Raw genomic sequence first — 18,348 nt, forward strand, 5'->3', positions numbered from 1 at the left:
CACATCTCTATGACAACGCTTCCTCCCAGCGCAGGTCCCAGTCTGCAACTGCTGATGACGCATGCACACTCTGTCCCACACACATTCTGTTGAGAGCGCGTGTCGAGCCTTGTGATATCTTCATATGCATAAAGCCCTATGGTTCAATGTGCATGTTGCATCTGTACGGAGATGCGTTCGCAGGCTGCCATCTTGCCAGCATTCCTCCACCCACACAAATCTGAAAAGTGATTACAATTTATACATATAAACATGTTGCTTTAAGTGTCTGTTCACAGATTGCACAAGATGACATGGAGGGGATACAGTACGGCGAGCTTTTGGAATAAAACAATAAATGAATGCGAGATAATGATTGATGAATGAATGGATGACTTTATTTTGAACCAAAAATTAAAACATATTATAAACAAACAAACAAACAAAAGTACAGTGTCCAAAAAGGATTAGGTAGAAGTAAAACTTATATACCCCTTTCTCGCTTTTTTCTTTTAATTCATATATTATGTCAACAAATTCCCAAATTTATTTACAACTAGTGCACAAACAACCATCCCCAGTTTACTTACCACCAAATTAAATAAATAAATAACTATCCCAGGTTTATTTACAATACAGATATCCCCCAGTGTTACAAAATAAATACAAACACCCCTAACACAACCTTTCCTAATCCATATACCTGCCAAAAATATCTTTTTTTTGTATGTTTTTTAAAAATTGATTTATGTTCATGCTTTGCTTCAACCCATCACCCAAGTCCACCTACACTGAAATACACAGACTCTTTTTAGTTGTATGAACACATTATTTTTTTAAATTAAATTCTCTTAAATTAGAACCCCTCTCCCTGTCACAAAACATTTTTTAATGATTTTTTTCCTGCTTTAAACATGATTATAGCAGTTTTAAAAAGAGTGTTCTCACAATAAGCTGCACAGTGTTCAGTTTTAGCACCCCGTTCTCCCGATATCAGGCTTGTTAAGTGCGGAAATCTTCTGAGAAAGTGACGATGACATTTGTCATCCGGCTTCCTGCTGTCCTCTTGATGTCACGGCTTCATTAAGTCCACAAGTCTGGCAGGTGTTGAGTTGATTTTATCTCTGTCTCTTTTCTTTTTCCCGACATCTTGTAAAACTATATGACTTATAACCGATATCAGCAAGTTGCATCATTGTGTGTCTGCATTTTAATGACAGTTTGGTCTCGAGTTGTGCTGGTGTGTGGGTCTTTTGAGCGATCAACTGTTCTGTACCCCAGACCTTTGCTCAGCCAGGCAGCCGGAAGGTAACTGATTTACAGCGTCCGAGGGGAACTTTTCAGAATACACATACAGACACACTCATGCTCCACCCACGTAAGGGCAGCTTCACAATAGCACCTAAAAATAGAGATTGAAGCAAGTGCTAAATAAAGAGAGACAAGGGGAAGGAGTGGGTAAAGGCCATGGGCATGCTCAGACACCACACACATGCATTGACTCAAAGACTTCACATTAAACGCTTGTAACTTTGATGACAGTGGACCTCCTCTGTGTGTGTGTTTCTCATGTTTCTCTGTGATGCAGGGTTATGAACGTCCCACTGCGCTAATGAGTGGGAGTGTATTGTTTTTAGAAATGAGCGGACAGCGCTCTTTTGTTTACGGTGAGGCGGTGATGACGCACAGTCAAATGTTAATGGCTCTTCAGACCACACTTGGTTTGGCGAGTGCGTGAAATGTGTGTACTGTTGCATTCCTCCTGCATTCCTTTTGCATGTTTTGAGCTCATTACCTAAATCGTCTTTATTTGAAATTTCCCAGAGGCTTAAAACTTGATTGTGATCCTTTCAGTGGACATTTATTTTTCAGTAGTTTTTAACACTTTGTTGACATCTTGTGCTATACTGATAAGCTTGACAAAAGTAGTTGTCACTTTATTCTGTTTCGCCTTTAAGTTTTTCTTTTATTGTGTGTCAACATAAACATCCTTGCATTTAAAACATGCACATATTTGGACATATTTATTATGGAAGTTGTAATAATTGTGGCCAACAGGGGTTTATACTGAACTCTTTTTAGTGTACCAAAAAATTATGTTGATAGTACCGAGTACTGACTCTTGTTGAATAAATGTTGGTACCTTAGAGCTCATCTGGTTGAGAATGCCACGTTAAGACAAAAGGCAGACGTGCTGCGAAGTGCCCCAAATCCTGAAATCCATCCTCGGAGCTCTGACGCCACTTTGTCAGCCGCTCCATAGCCGTCCAGCAAAGCCGAAACTGTTGCTGCACTGCTGATCTGAATAGATAGTTTTGGCGTGTGGTCTATTTTCTTTTCTGTGTTATTTTAGTAATAGCCTTATGTCATTGCTATTATTGCAATTTAGTACAATATATCACCCCTGCAGCTTGTTTAAAAAAATATTTTTTTAAGATAAGATAGAACTTTATTAATCCCAAAGGAAATTCCTGTGCCAGATTGCTCCAAAAATACAGTAGCAAAAAAAAGAAAACAACAGAGCATCAAATAAGTGAAAATAAAGTACAAAGTGTCTAATAATAATGTTTAAGAGTTAAAAGTAATTTGGCACCTGGAGTTTAAAATTGCAGCTAACATAAGTAAAGTGCTATTACTAGGGCTATTTATTAAAGTATTATTACAGAGAAAGTCAAGTACCACAGAAAGGTACAACTGGGTAGTGGGGTACCAGTACTGGTACAAGTATTGCTTCAAACATAAACCGTATGCAACCTTAAGAGCAACTTTAATGTATCCCAATTACTGATTTGGGGATCAGTATTTGTGATTCTGGTTCTGATCTACAGTTAGGGTTCCCTTGGATCCTCAAAAAGTCTTAAAAGGCATTGAATTCATTTATCTAAAAATAAGGTCTTAATTGGTTCTAAATTGACTTAAATTAATCTTTCAAGTCTTAAAAATGTTCAGACATGGGAAGCAGGACTTTATGAATCCTTTTTCAGACACCGCATTGTAAATTTTGTTTAAATAATTTAATTAAAAATGTTTTTCTTAAACTCCTAGTGATGGGAAATTAACTTTTTTGTCCACCTGTCACTGTGGCTCATGTATTCCAAAATCAATCAGCCACCCAATAGAAGACTTTTTTTTTTGGCTAGTAAGGAGAGCAAAGCTAGCAGCCACTTGCATATTTTACCAGCATTTGGCTGGTAGCTGGTGCTAATTTCCAACCCTGATGGGAATCCAAGCAATGGAATCTCACATGCAGATTGAGAAATACAAAATCGTCCCTAAAACAGGCCAGAAATCCCAGATATTTTCAACTTCTGTTGGTTAACTAAATAAATACTTTATGATAACAAATAACATAATATATTCATTGTCTTCCATGTGTTCCACTCTAAAAAGGGTTATTTTTACAACATTTGACGGAGATAATTAACGATTTCAGTGGACAAAAAAGTCACAATTTTGTTACAATAAACATTCGGGCAAAATAAAAGTGTATTTGTTCAATTTTGGTTATTAGTAAATTGGTCTTAAAAGTCTTAAAAAGTCTAAGCTGCTGTATGCTGCAGGAACCCTGTCTATAGTATATCCATGCTATATTTGCTTATGTTTAGGCCCCGGGGTTAAGTCATCTTAAGGCACAGTAAAAAGACAATGGCGTTGTCTAAGGACAGGGAGTGCCCTTGGTTTATTATGCAACCCTTCAGGCCTTGGAAAAAAAACAGCAGCACCTGTTTATAATAGGAACTCTCACCTGTCCTTTATGGCCTGAAGGTTGAAGGAAAGTTAAGGATATTTATGAAAGGTAAAGGCTGGCTGCCCATTAGACTGGCCCACATGACCAACGCAATGAGAAATAGAGGGCATATTGGCAGACGAGGTGAGGGAGAGTGAGACGCTTTTTAGGATTGTGCATTCTTCAGATTCCTGTACCAGAGGATGGGTGGAGGGGAGGAAGGGTGTGTGTGTGAGAGGGAGAGTGTTTTCAGAGAAAGTCATATCAAAGTTAGATTCTTATTGTAGTGTTTGTACAATGATACGAGTGACAACAATTTTCTGAGAAACCCTTTTTTTCTTTCAATGCATGTGTTTGTACGTTAGGTCATTTAGTTCTCCTGTACAGAGAAGTGTGTGTGTGTGTGTGCATTAGCTCAATTCGTTTTGCATACAAAACCACACTGGACACACTGTTTTTCTCAGAAATAACTTGATCATCCCTGGCTGCCTGGTCGTTAATCTAAAAAAGTAAGTTAACTTAACCAACTAAAACTGGAAATTAACCACTTAAAACAAAAACATACATAATTCCTTCCTTTATTCCTTGCAAATAAAGAACAGATCGGGAGTTTCCAATAATCCATCATTTGCTTCTTTACAATGTGCCATGAACACCAAATTAAATGCTTTGCATTTTCCATTTTCCTTACAACCCACACACACACCAGACGTACAAATAATTTCTCAGTTTGGTGTCTTGTGTTCAGCTAAACTCAGTTTTAAAACAATTTAATTTATTCTTCATGAAATTCTTTCAGTTTATATAAAGTAGCATTAACTTTAAATAAACTAGAACTCAACTTTTTCAATAATAAAGTAGATTACAAATGGCTAAAGCCATAGAAATTGAGCTGTTGGTTTTGTCAAAAAAATTGAACCCCTGTGACTCATTATGCTGTAATCAGAAATGACATTTCATAACAAATAAACTTTTTATACTTTTCTCAATTGTAACTTTTTTAATTGCAAAGGAATGTAATCTTCGTCGGCGTTTAGCTTAGCATTAGCTTTTTGTTGCATTTATGCTTCTTGTTATCAGTAAAACTCTTTTGTTATGTTCAGATAATCTCATATAACAAATATGTCCACACTGAGTCTGACCCAGATCTACTTCTATTAAGGTCAGTAGACCTTTTTACATCATGTTAGGATCTTACCAGCTATATTCATGTGTGTTCTTGCTGAGGATGAAAGTTGTTGTCCGTTAATGGGGAATTGAGTCTATAAGAGGACAATTATGTGGTTGGACATTTGGATTTTTCTCATGTCTGGGGACAAAAAACAAGACAAAAGTAATGGTGAGCAACAAACTCAGACTTAGGGCTTCAAATAAATCCTTTTAGAAATCGGTGGGGGAAGTCAGTCATCTCTTATAATCTATTTTTAAATCACAGAATATTTTCAGCTTCAGCCCAAAAACCCATTGACGTCGAGGGGAAGTGTTTTCCAGAGATCTGTGGCCAAGCTAACTTTGGGGTCAGCCCCCCAGCTAAAACATCATCAATGATCCACTACATGCAGAATCCTCTGTTTGTTTCCCTCTCAAATTTTCCTAAAATCACACACACACACACACACACACACACACACACACACACACACACACACACACACACTTGCTGTGGATCATGTGATGCTTTGAGCTAAAACCAGTCGGGGAGTTAAACATTGACTGTCTCTGGCCTGAGATTTTATCACTGCGTTAAACAGTGCACTTCCTGGAACTGGTCATCCCATATGCGGTTTTGCTGTAGTTGTGTGCGGAAACTACACAAAATAACTTCTGTGACTGTTTTCGTGGGAGACTCAGTATCTCACCTCTTTCTATGAATTTATCTTCAACCTCAAGGGTATGAATATCAGTGTGCCTTTACATAAGACATCCTTGAATCACACACTCTCCCACCACAGTTGTTTTTGGGAATCTCTTTGTGTCACACCCTGGTAAACAAGATAGAGCATCTTAACCACTGGGGAAGAACAGGAAGTTTACTGGCCTCAATCAGAGTGTGTGCATTGCGTGTCATCAATCTGCATGGCGTCACTGTGTTTTTACCCCACGGTATATTTGTTTACCGTATCGCTCAGATCACATCTTGGTTTCCATGCTGCTGCTCTTTGAACTGCAGGCAGATGGTACTGATGGAGAGGCCTATGGACTGCCATGGGCACTTTGTCTGCACATACAGAGGTCATGTCCTTCATTTTTGATGTTGCAGTTTGTATTTTAGGTTCAGTTGATAAGACTCTCCAGAAGTCAGATGATTATTCTGATAATCGATTAATCGGTCGATTATTTTTTCGATTAATCAGTGAATCTGATTCTAAAAAATAAAAATAGAAATAATACTAAAATAAGCATTTTTTTTCTCTCATCACTTTGTCCAAAAACAGATTATCACTGACAACAGTGCAAAAAGTGCAGAAACAGGCGGTTGCTTGAACATCCCTGAGCTGTCAAAATTATATTAAATTATAAATAATAAATAACTCTAAAATCAAATATGAAGCAATTCAAAAATGAAATGCTGACCGCTTTTACAACAAGCCGTTACATTTCCTTACTTTAAAACTGAACATAGGTGGTTTTTTGTCGAGACTTACATGCCTTTAAGCTCGCCTACTCACTTATGCTTTAGATGCTGCATCATAACCGTCGTGCTTGCGTGCCGTGCCGTGCCGTGCTGTGTCACTTTTGCATATTTGGCAGCTAACGCACTTCCTTGTTTTGCATAACGTGAAGTGCTCCCAAACTTTTGAAGTTTTCATACAAAACGTCCTCTCTGCTTCCACCATGCCTCTTCAGAACACAGGCTTCTCCTGTCTGCGTGTTATGTAAACAGTCTTGCGACACAGCAAGTGACGCAATAATCGTGCAACACAACAAATGGATATTTTTTTCGTTGAAATGCCTCTAATATAACTGGTATTATAGCTGCAAGCAGTATTTCCTTTATGATCAATCAGATGATTATTACCTTGGAAAATCTATAAATTGTTTTCTGCATAAATTGTCTCAAAACACCCATGATGGCATCTTTAAATTCCCAGTTTTACCCCACCACCATTTTAAAGCTAATCCAATATTCTCTTATACATGACAAAAAGTTGATTTGAGACATTTCAATCATTTTTAATAGAAAAAAGACAGTTGGTAGATAACCAAAATCGGTGCCAGTTAATTTTCTTTTGATCATCCAATGGATTAATCTGCTAATATTTAAGATGTTGCCGTTATTACTGCACTTAGTGGGAAAACAAAGGTAAATGTTTGAACTTGTTTCAAACTTCAGTTAACTTCATTTATACAAATATTATCTGGTAAAATTAAAACAAGGAAAGTATACACATTGACAGATAAATAGTTATTGTTCTATTGTGTAACCCCACAAATGACCATCAGTTACTCATACTTCGCCACCCAAATGACCATTTTGACAATGAGGCTTTGATTATACTGCAAGAGTTTTTTAAGAGTTTGTATTTTGATATAGTTTTGCTGTTGTCTGACGTGGATGCCTATGACTTCAACTCATCAAGAATTTTCTCTGTCTTGGATTCTTTGATCACCAGAGACATGCGGGAAAACGTTTTTTTCTTCACAAATTCAACATAACACAGGGTGAGTAATTGATATAAAATGGTCATTTGGGTGGTGAAGTATTCCTTTAAAAAAAAATTCAATTCTCCTGGATGTTCATATATTTTGGCTCAAAGATTTCTTAAAAAAGGACTTCTGCTTGATTGCAACATGGAATTCCTTTTGGCACTTCAGATTCTTTACGCAAGACTTTTCTAAAACACCTTGAAGATGTGACTCAGACTTTCTTGTAGGTGTGATTGGTGTTTTCTTTCGACCATGAGGCATTTTACTCTCTCAATGAAAAATAGCATGTCTTTACTTGGCTTTTTTACCACTTCAGGGTACAGTGAATATGTCAATATCAGCAGTTGTTACACGCAATCATTTTATTTTGTTTGCTGTTAGGACTGAAAAACATGACTTGAGTGGAAAAGGTGAATCATACACTGTTGTTTTCCACGCATGGTGTTCAAATTATGTTGCTCCGATACATGTGCTTGTTGTTGAGGCTGACTGTTTTTAGTTTTCAGTCTTTCCACAATAAAAAACACCTGCCAGAGGAATATTCTTGTAGAGGTGATGTGCTTTCTCAGGGATCTCTAAAATTATCTCCTCGGTGACCTTGAGTGAAAGGGAAATGATTAGGGTATCAGAAAAGGGAACATAGAGAACAGATTGTAAGAAAAGAGGGACGGGGTCAGAGGGGGCATTCTGCACTCTGTACTTTCTGTTGTCTTATCTCAAATAACTGGACAGCCGGTGTGTTGGTGTGTTGAGTGCATAGTCTCACGCACAGAGCAAAACCCATCTTTCCATTTATTTATTGTTTTAAATGTATGATTTAAATGTCTAAACTTCTTCTTACATACATTTTGAATAAGCACACACTTAAAGGGAAAGCTCATAATTTTCAACCTGGATCCCTTTTCCTATTTTTTTGTGACTTCGTAGTAATGGGAGCAACATTTTTTTAAATGGTCCAGTATTGAGTGAGAGGGCTGCAGCTGGCGGCTGTGAAACAGGCTGCAATATAATGTGAATGGGCAAGTGCACACTGTCAATATACATCTATTTTTTGCCATTGACATGCTCAGATTTGTTTATTTGTTTATTCTAAGGATCCCCATTAGCTGATGCCTAGGCGACAAGCTATTCTTCCCAGGGTCCAAGACAGCATAACATTACGTTACAACTGAAACAAACAGTAATAAAAATGAATAATAATAGAAATCAATAAAATCAATTGTTATCATAATTGTCTGACAACATTATTGAAAGGATCCATACAGAGACAGAGCTTTCTGAAGAGTTAGAGCTGGTTTTGTTTTACCAACAGCCCCAAAATTGCTATCACTGAACCCATCAGACTCCATTTAAATAAACATTAATTTTAGAGTGTAAAGAGTCGACATATTTTCAAACTAACTGGGTGTATTAAGGCTTTATTTCAACCAAAATCAGAGCTAGTGATCAGTGGAACAGTGGAAAGATGAAGCATGAGAGTTTGTGTGAGTTTTACTTGGTTTCTGTCAGATTTAAATGAAGTGTGTTTTACGTAGATAAATTTACGTTTCTTTAAATCGATTCTGTCGTGTTTGGCAATGACGATTTTGGGGCTGTTACTGGTTGAACAAAAAAAGTCTGTCCCCATAGGAATCCTTTCATGTAGTTGTTGGATTCTTATAATAACAATCTGAGCCTGTCAGTGGCAAAAACAGCATCTACAGCGTTCTCCCTCAACACTATCAGTTTTTAAAAAAAAAATGTTGTTCTCATTTGTCACTTGGACACAAAAACAGGGGAGAGGAGTGTATTGTCCAGGTTGAATAAAAGCCAAACTTACCTTTTAGAGTAACATTTTGTGGGGTTCCCCCTCCCCTAACAGTTTATTTTGTCCTCTCATCCATCAGATGCAGTGTCCCAGCCGCTATCCAGACACCCTCAGCCAGGAGCAGAGGCACAGGAAATAAGAGACTAAGGCAACAGCAGGTAAAACCTGTGTGTGTATGTGTGTGTGCATGCTGTATCTTGTAATTATCTTGACCTACTTTACCTGTGATGCTGCTATATGCATGTGCGTTTCTGTGTTTAAGTGGGAGAGGAGGAATGGAGCGCTGACTTGGCTGGAATCTGGGAGAGTAGGCCTCGTCCTGACGAGGGGGGGTTTGTGTGGAAGTCAGCCAGCATGTTTTTGTTTTTTTTTCACATAAGCTCACCTCAATACACTGTCACTGCATCATTTTTGATGCATTAATCCTCCCTAACTGGCTAAATGTCTGGATATAGTCTGGACAGGACAACATGTCTCATGTTGTTGTTTTGTTTTTCTTGTGTCACTACATGTAGGCATTTTGTGAAAATGATCAGCATCTTTTTGCCTTCTTACTTTGTTTTGTATCTGTCTTGGCTCTGGTCAACATGTGTAAAGTCTTAAGTGTCATCTGATTTTAGTTGTTTCTGCACCTGGCAGTCATTTGGTTATTGCACCCTGTGTCATTTTTAGACAGACTTTGGGCTGTTTCTGTAACAGTGTGCCCTTAGTGCAGGAAATAATGTGCAGTGCTGTATGTGTGTAAATATATACATACAAGTATATATAAGGGCTTTATCTCCCTCACTGTACTTGCCCTGTGAGCTTATGAGCAGGTCCTTTTTTAGAGCAGATGTAGTGATAGCATGAATGGCAATAAAGTACTTAACTGTGGCACTCTCAGTACTACTGACCCAGTTTAGCGCTCAAGTCCTGGTTGTCACAAGTGGAGTGTGTGAGTCTGCTGCCTTTTTAAGTGCAGAACAGTTTGTTCTTTACAGTCTTTTTTTCTGTCGTCACCACATGCCCTCCTGCCTCCTTGCCCTCTGAGCATACGAGAACTGAAACAGTTTGCCAGTTAATTCATTGGTTTATTGACAGAATTGTTAGGTTTTTTTTATTTGTAAAAATGCTTCTCAAATGTATTTGCTGTTTTTAATAGTCTTCTTTAAAAGCAAACTGAATACCTTTTGAGTTTGGGACTGTAGATTGGATAAAACAAGCAACATGATGTTTGGTGAACTGTGATGGCAATATTTGCTGATTTTCTAAGGGCCTTTTCACACCAGAATCCACATGCAATACCTAGGTTTGCATTTTTGTATACATTTGATCTGTTTAGTTGTGGTTAAACATTGCAAAAATGCGAATGAACTAAAGAACTATAAATGACATACCTACGCCCTGGGCTCATCACCTACGTGAGTTGCCACTCTAGGTTTGTAGATGGGCTGTTCTTGCCTTTCTTATCGCCTCTCTTATTGAAAACAATTGAAAAGTGTCCGAGTTTTTATGATTTTTTTCCAAATGACTTTATATAAAGTCATCTCCTCTCCACAACACATGTACATCCAACATCACCAACACTTTTAAATGGTGATGGACTTGCACTTGTGTAGCGCCTCTCTAATCTTCCGACCACTCAAAGCACTTTTTGACTGCAGAGCCACATTTACCCATTCACACAGCTGAGGCTACCATTCAAGGTGCCACCCACATTCGCACAGCCATTGGGAGTAATTTGAGGGTTTAGTATCTTGGCAGAGGATACTTTAGCCAGTGTGCTGGACTGGAGGAGCCTCGGATCAAACTGACAATCTTCCAATAAGTGGATAACCTGCTCCATACCTCTGAGCCACACCCACCTGTTTGCTCTGTGCACAGCCACTGTCACTCTGTGTTACCAGACCACACACACGCTCCTCACTGAGGCGCTAAAATACACTCAACACTTGACAATAACCTGCCAAAACTTCTTGTAATTGGTCCGGAAGTCTGGACCATCAAAAAACACCAGAAACAAAAAAAAAACATGGTTCAATTTGATGTGGACAGAGACCGCCTCTTATTGTTGGCCTAATATTCAGCTTTTTGGTCTTGACCATGGTCTGGGGAGTAGTCTCACCGGTAATTTTAGTTCCAATACAACTTAAAAGTCAAAGAGTCCATACCAAACAAGGTATGTGTGAAAGAGCCCTAACATTTTACAGCTACAGTAGTTAACAGATAAATCAATAATGAAAGTATTTTTTGTTGTCCTCAGGCATATGCACGTAGGCAAAAGCCTAAAGAGATCGGACTGGAATTTTCAGTTTTATTCATTTCCTGCTGTTTTTTCACCACGATGGCATCTGTGCTAACTGTGGGAACTTGCAGAGTAAACACCATCTTAACTTCCTCGTCCTCTCAGCTGTAATGCTTTATAAAAGTGGCAGTGCAGGTGCAGCTTCGACATCCATCAGCATGAAAATAACACATTTCCTGCTGTCAGTCAGTGCTGGTGGCCAATAACCACCAATAATCAGTACAGAGGCCTCCCACCTGCGCTCTGTTTGTCTCCCCTCTTCCTTCACTCCTACTCAAATGTGGAAAAATGGCATGATCCAATTACTCATGCTACGTTCTGTCTCCAGCAATCTTCCCACTGACACCGCAGTAATATCACCACAGAGGAGAGCGACTTTTAATGGCACCGCAACATCATTTCATAGCTTCTCATAAGACACATGAGCAACATCTGTGCTTACCTCCTGAGTGTTTTTTCCCTTCAATATTCACATCAAGCAGTGCGTTGAAAAACTTTGACTCACACAATCCTAGGAAGCCCTGCCCTCGGACACATTCTTAGGAGTGTGTTTGGGTGGCATTATCCTTATGGCACTGACCTCGCTACCCGAGTTTGTTTTCATCTGGACAATAGAACATGTGCTGCAGTAGTAAACTAATTATAGATGGAGAGTAAAGAAAGGTAGTTAACTTGCATGCAACATTATATTTTCATTTTTCTATAATAAGAGATTTATTTGTGGATTTGGCATGGATTCTTTTAGAGAGCATTTGCTTGCTTGTGCAACACTAATAGTTAAACAGAAAGGGATGCTTTGGCAGGACAGTGTGTGTGTGTGTGCGTGTGTGTGTATAGAGTCGAGCAGCCCAGACAGATGGATGGATGTATAAACTGGAGAGGCGGACATCAGCGTGTCATTTACCGCAGCTAAGTGTTCCCAGCAACCCTGTCACCTCTATAGCGAAATGTCAGCCGGAGCCAAGAAATGTCTCCCATTTCCAGGCTTGTGTGTGTGTCATTCAGTGCCAATGTGTGGCCCTTTGTTTATGAGGGAGATAAATGGCGGTTTGGCAAGATGCTGGGCGACCAATACTGAAAAATCAGCAGTGTGTGTGGGAGCCATCCCCGCGACATTCACGACAGCTCAGTGTTATTTTTGTCTATTTCGTTCTCAATGTAACCACCAGCTGCAGTCCTGGGGATGCTTGTGTGGCTGTGTGTGACGAGATGAGATTTCCTTCAAATCAATTCCCGCTTTTAAAGAATCTCTTTGAAGTGAGTTGTGCCTCTGGCAATGACCTTGTATAACCTCTCAATCAGCTCTGTTGTTCTTATGCTGAATTTGTTTTTCACATAGTCCTATGAGACTCCACTCTTGTGGGTGTAAATGATGGCACCACTTCTTTGCAGAATAGTAGCAATGCTAAAGAGAAATGTCTTGTCTTTTGTTGGTGTGAGGTGGTGGATAGGGGGCTGTCAGATCATGAAAGCCAAGGATTAGTAATGGGCAATTAAAACCACTGACAGGTGAAAATATTATTATTGCAATGTGTGCAATGTTTTTCTGGGAAACCTTGTGTCTGTGCCTTTATGTGGATGCACCTTGACACACCACCCACCCAGATATTGTTGCACACCAAGTAAACCTCCTCATGCCAACTGCAATCACCGATGGCAGTGCCCCACCAAAGGTGTGGACCAATTTGACCTTTCAAATTCCCCAGATCTTAATCTGATCAAGCATCCTGGGACATGCTGGAGCCCTAGAGCCCAGTCTGATCCACGGTGGGGCCTCCTTGGATCAGACTTGAATCAGATTTGGCTCTGACCTGTAGAGCCATTAGCACAGGACTTCTGGGTGTGTTCTGTGTTGTCTGGCATTGAAGGGCGTTGATGGTGGATCTTTTAAGTCCTACAGGTTTCAAGATTGGGTACTGGCACAACACAAGGATTCTCAGTTTGGGATCTCAAGATCTCACTTTTTTTTGCAGCATGGCATGGTGCATTGTCTGGACTTGGTCTGCAGGAATATTTGGTTGGATAAATGGTTGGCAGAGTTGGAAATAAACTTTTGCAGGATTCCAAAATCTACCAGCCTCTTAATAGATTACCATTGTTTTTTGGCTGATGAGTAAAGCAAGTCTTGCAGCCACTTGCATATTTTACCAGCATTTAGCCAGTGACTGGTGTAATTTCCAACCCTGGTGGTGCTTGTCAAAGGGCATCCACAAGAATGCTCGAACCCAAGGTTTCCCAGAGGATCATTACATTGTAATGAGATGATCAAGGTTATTCACTCAACCTGCCCACGGTTTTTGTGGCTGATTAGTGTATATACAGTATTTAATCAGACATCACTCCATCTGACAGGCAGAATGGCAGCAAGACATGAGTGATGTTTGGAAGTATTTGGATAAAATAAAGAAAATGATTGTGCAGTGTAATCTATGAAGTGTTAATATTGTGCATCATAGCTAAACGCTGCAGTCTGTGCAATGCAGAAAGGAAGGCTAACCCTAACCCCTACCTGGACCCTCGTCATATGTATGTATATATACATAGTACTTGATAATAATTTTATTTGAGTACTGGATTATAGAATTTACTTAAATTCCCAACCCTGCTGGTGATAAGTAATAAGTGTAGACAGTAGATGTAGTCATAAGATGTTGAATGTTCAATGGAAAAATGTTGACCTCAAGAAAAAACATGTCCACAGTATGTCATGCTCTAATGATAGCTGTTCATTGTTTCCTTTGTCAAAGTTTCCAAGGACGGCTTCTCTGTCCTCTCTCTCAAAAAAAAAAGAAGAAGCTGTTGTGTGAAATGGAACAAAGCTTAATCCTCATGTCACCCTCATAAAGCAGCTGTTAGTGCGCGACCCTACTCAACATCAATACAGGACAAACCATACTGGCCACCTCCAGTCAGCATGCACACTGTCTGTGATCATTGGATGCTGAGGTGAAGGAGGGTGGAGCTCAGCCCCCAACACTCCATTTTGTCAAATGGTACTTTTAAAAAGAAGAAAAAAGGAAGCAGCCCGTGATACAGAATTAAAAATAGATCTTCTGTTTTGATGACATCAAGAGTAAGATTTATTTTTGCAACAATTTTCTCAGAAATTCCCTTTTCTGCTTTTGATTCATTTCCAAGAGCAGATGACGCACAAGGTGTGTGTGTCTGGTGTGTGTGTGCGGATATGCCCTTCCATTTAATTTCTTCATTTCCTTTTTCACAGAATCAGACTGGCAAGGAAAACTTTGCATATGTGTTATTTTTCCCTGTAAGGCTTCCTTGTGCCTCTATTGTGTTGGTGTGTATCAGAGCTTGATTTAAATAATGGCATGGGGTTGTGATAAGAGTTTGCATAGCTCTTAGCTTTTCAATGAAGGTATTGTAAACATCAGCTATGTGTGGGTGCTTTGCTTGCATGCCCGTCAGGATGGCTGGTGCATATTTACTGTATGGGCTTTAATCAGTAGTGCTTTGACTAAAAAAACAGGATATTTACATGTGCTCAGGCAATGACCCTTTTGTGTGTGTGTGTGTGTGTGTGTGTGGAAGTTACTGAAGGTGTGAGTAAGCAGCCTAAAGCTACAGATACCACTCTGCAAAATACAGTAAATCAAATGTTTTTTGTAGGGGAGGGAGGGGGGCACTGTGTGATCAGCACCATGTGACCGTGTTGCCCCCTCCAGCCTCAGTGTTTTTACTGGAGCCCAGTGTGTGTATTGGTCTGTGAGGCCAAGCTGGTTGGGCTTTGTGTGTATGTGTTTGACTGTGAGAGAGAGACAGAGAGAGAGAGAGAAATGTTGTAAGGGGAGGGGTCGGTTGTGAGGGTTGATGGGTGCAAGGGCAACACAAGGACGGTGTTTGTGCAGGGCACGGGACTGTCCTCGCTGGCACGCACGTACACATCCAAACACACACTTGCCAAAAACAGAGGCTTATTGTGGACGCCAAGCCCAGTTTGGTCCACGCACCACAGTCACACATTGTATCACACTTTGCTTCTCCATCTCCTTCTTTCTCTCATCTTTCTCTCGTCATCCATCACAAACGACTGCCTCTGTCTGTTTTTCTTCCTCTGCTGCTTCCCTCCATGCTATTTTAAACTTTTATTCTTGTTTCACTTCAGTTTCTAGTGTTATCATGACCTCACATTCATACCTTTCCTGAATCTTAAAGCTCAACAGTGTCTCATGTGCATCTCTTGTTCCCTTATTGATGGCTATTTTTGTCTTTTATGCACCCTTTCTCCACACCAGAGTCAGTCTCTAACTATCTTGACTCGTCCTCTCATCCCCTCTTTCATAGAGGGAGGTGTTAAAAGTCTTGCAGTTGAGTCATGGAGAGATGCATGCTAGCGCTGTTTATATTTGTCTCTGTGTGTGTAGCGTGTGTGCATCTCCTCACTTGTCTTGTGTCTGTGAAGTGAATCGGGCTCTGTGGAACATCACACTTGCTCCCTCACCACTCTCATCCCTCTTCCTCACAGAGATGGAAGCTAATAAGATAAACTCGTAATCCGTCTTTATTATGCAGAATATCTGCATAGCAATTAACATCCACATTATATCAAATTACTTTTGAATTATAAATAATATGATTAAGGCTTCTTAATGCTAATCAATGCACTTTTGCAATATTTTACTGTCCTGTAATTTTCTCTGGCTGTAAGCTTGTTGATATTCTTTTTAAGAAATTAGGTATGTTACCATGGCCACTAATGCAACAGTTTGCATCTCATCTTTCTATTCACTCCTCTTTTCCTCCCTGTACTATTGCGCCCTTTCCTCACCTTTCTTTGTGTTGCCCCCATAAAAAACATCACACTTATCGATACACCACTTTCCCATTATGATGTCCTGCAGCTGATGCTTAATTTCACTGCTGTCTGGGAGTCCAGCACCTGCCAGTTTACCACCTGTTGTGACTTGACTGATGCATTATGTATGAAATGTGAATAAACTTGTCTTGCTTTACCTTACACATACAGTATGCACATCAACAAGTGTACCCTTGATTAACCTGTAATTCCAATCAGCACATCTTGAAGCTTTGAGCACAACATGTCAGATAATAATGTACAATCAATGCAGACAAACCAGAAGGGCAGAATGACAGTTTCAGCCACAAGCATATCTACACGATGACAGTATATCATGACACAGAAGAGATTTGTCATTTATTGGACTTCTGGTAGTGATTCCTGTAATATTTCTGGTTATGTACTGTCAATGCTGCAAATCAGTGACCAATGAGAAGGCTTCACAGCAAAATTGGACTTGACTGAGACTCTTTCAAGTCAGTTTTTGTCAGGCAGTGTGCAGTATACTTATGGGATGTTTCTGTCCCCAGATGTAGCTGCAGTAAGCTCCTCGCTTTTACGCTGCTGTCAGGAAGCTGGTACAGGCAGCTGTGGACCCTGACCCAGGGTGAGACTAGTGAAGGCAGCTCCAGTGTCAGCAAGAAAATGTTGATGCATGTTTCTGATTTGTCATTAGCATAATTAGCACTCCTTTTTTTCTTCTATGGAAAGAAAGGAAGTACTAAACAGCCAAATCCAATTTGACTGATTCTGTCAGGTACAGGCCAAGTTTTTGCATCAGTGTGATGATATACTTAAATTTGTATCACTACCGTGATGTATAAATATGACCTCGGCCAGTTTATTAGGGGACACTTAGCTGAGATGTATTTCTGCTGGTTAACTTACCTTCATAGATATTAATAGAGTGAACAAAATAATAGAAACCTCTGTCAGTATACAATGCAATTCAACTGTGCCACAACTACATCCCCCAAAGTGTACAGTTGAATCAAAACCTCCCAATAACAGTTTCAAGAAAAACTGAACAGTAACCTTTATGAAAGTAGGATTTAGGGATGTAACGATTCACTCAACTCATGATTCAATACGATTCACGATACAATTTTCTCATAATTTTTTTAAAATACAAAATGAGATTACAGGAAAAGTTTGACTGAACAGTATTCTTTTAATTTATCTATTTATTTTTTTCAAACAGAAATTATACAAAATACTGCATTTTCTCTTGTTTTCTATATCAAATTAAAGAACCACAACTTTTGCTGTGTGACATAACAGGACAAGGTTTCACGTCAGAGAGATCAGTTTTGTGCTATGTTAATTTAGGGAAGTTGTTAAAAAAAAAAAAGTTACAAATTTTCATTTCTGTCAGTACAATGTGCAAGATCAGTTTTTGGAGATTCAATTATAATTGAATTCATGTGTTGAATAACATAATTTAAGAATAAATTTCAGGAAAAATGGCATCACACAGCTGGTTGTGTCATTCTTGTTTTGCGTATCAGCTGTCATGTTAAGAGAAAAGGACATTTAAGAAACTGTGTGGACTAACAAAATCAAACATCCACACATGCAGAAATTATAGTAGTTTTTTTCTTTTGTCTCTATCATGCAGACTGTACACACAGTAACAGCTTGCACGAGCAGTCCTGTACAAAACTATCTTCACAGTTGCATACATACAAATATTGCATCTCTACAGCCATTGGTAATTCTTGTCAGAGAAGTTATGCGCTGCTTTAAGAGCAATCTGCAGTGTGCATCAAAGTAATCTATTCCCATTGCTCTTCTTCTGCTGATCCCCCTCTGTCTGTCTCTCTTCATCCCTCCCCTACTCAGCTGATAGCTGCATCAACTGAGTGACCTCGTCCTCCTGATGCAGACACAGAAATAGATGGCATTAGACCCCCTAATGTCATTCAAGCTTGATATAGCCACAATGCAGACTTGCACTGTCACAATCTATCTGGCAGAGTGACTCATCATGATGTCACGGATGGAGCGACTTTGATGTGTTGGTGCACAGTTGTCGCAAGAGATAGATGGTGATATAAGATCTTTTTTTGATGTAACAACAGACGTTG

The 18,348-nt window shown here is 39.4% G+C and overlaps 1 protein-coding gene across 1 annotated transcript in view; it reads left to right on the top strand.

Annotated features, from left to right (window-relative positions):
* The window catches only part of pik3cb (phosphatidylinositol-4,5-bisphosphate 3-kinase, catalytic subunit beta), a 150,672-nt gene that overhangs the window by 91,191 nt on the left and 41,133 nt on the right, over nucleotides 1–18,348 (top strand). Inside the window, exon 5 of the mRNA XM_042486215.2 lies at nucleotides 9,241–9,319. The gene's annotated coding sequence lies outside the window, so the exon portion shown is untranslated. The remainder of the gene's footprint in view (nucleotides 1–9,240; nucleotides 9,320–18,348) is intronic.

Source organism: Plectropomus leopardus, chromosome 6 (assembly GCF_026936395.1).
Source record: "Plectropomus leopardus strain MGB_pleo_1.0 chromosome 6, ASM2693639v1, whole genome shotgun sequence".
Classification (NCBI taxonomy): Eukaryota; Metazoa; Chordata; class Actinopteri; order Perciformes; family Serranidae; genus Plectropomus; species Plectropomus leopardus.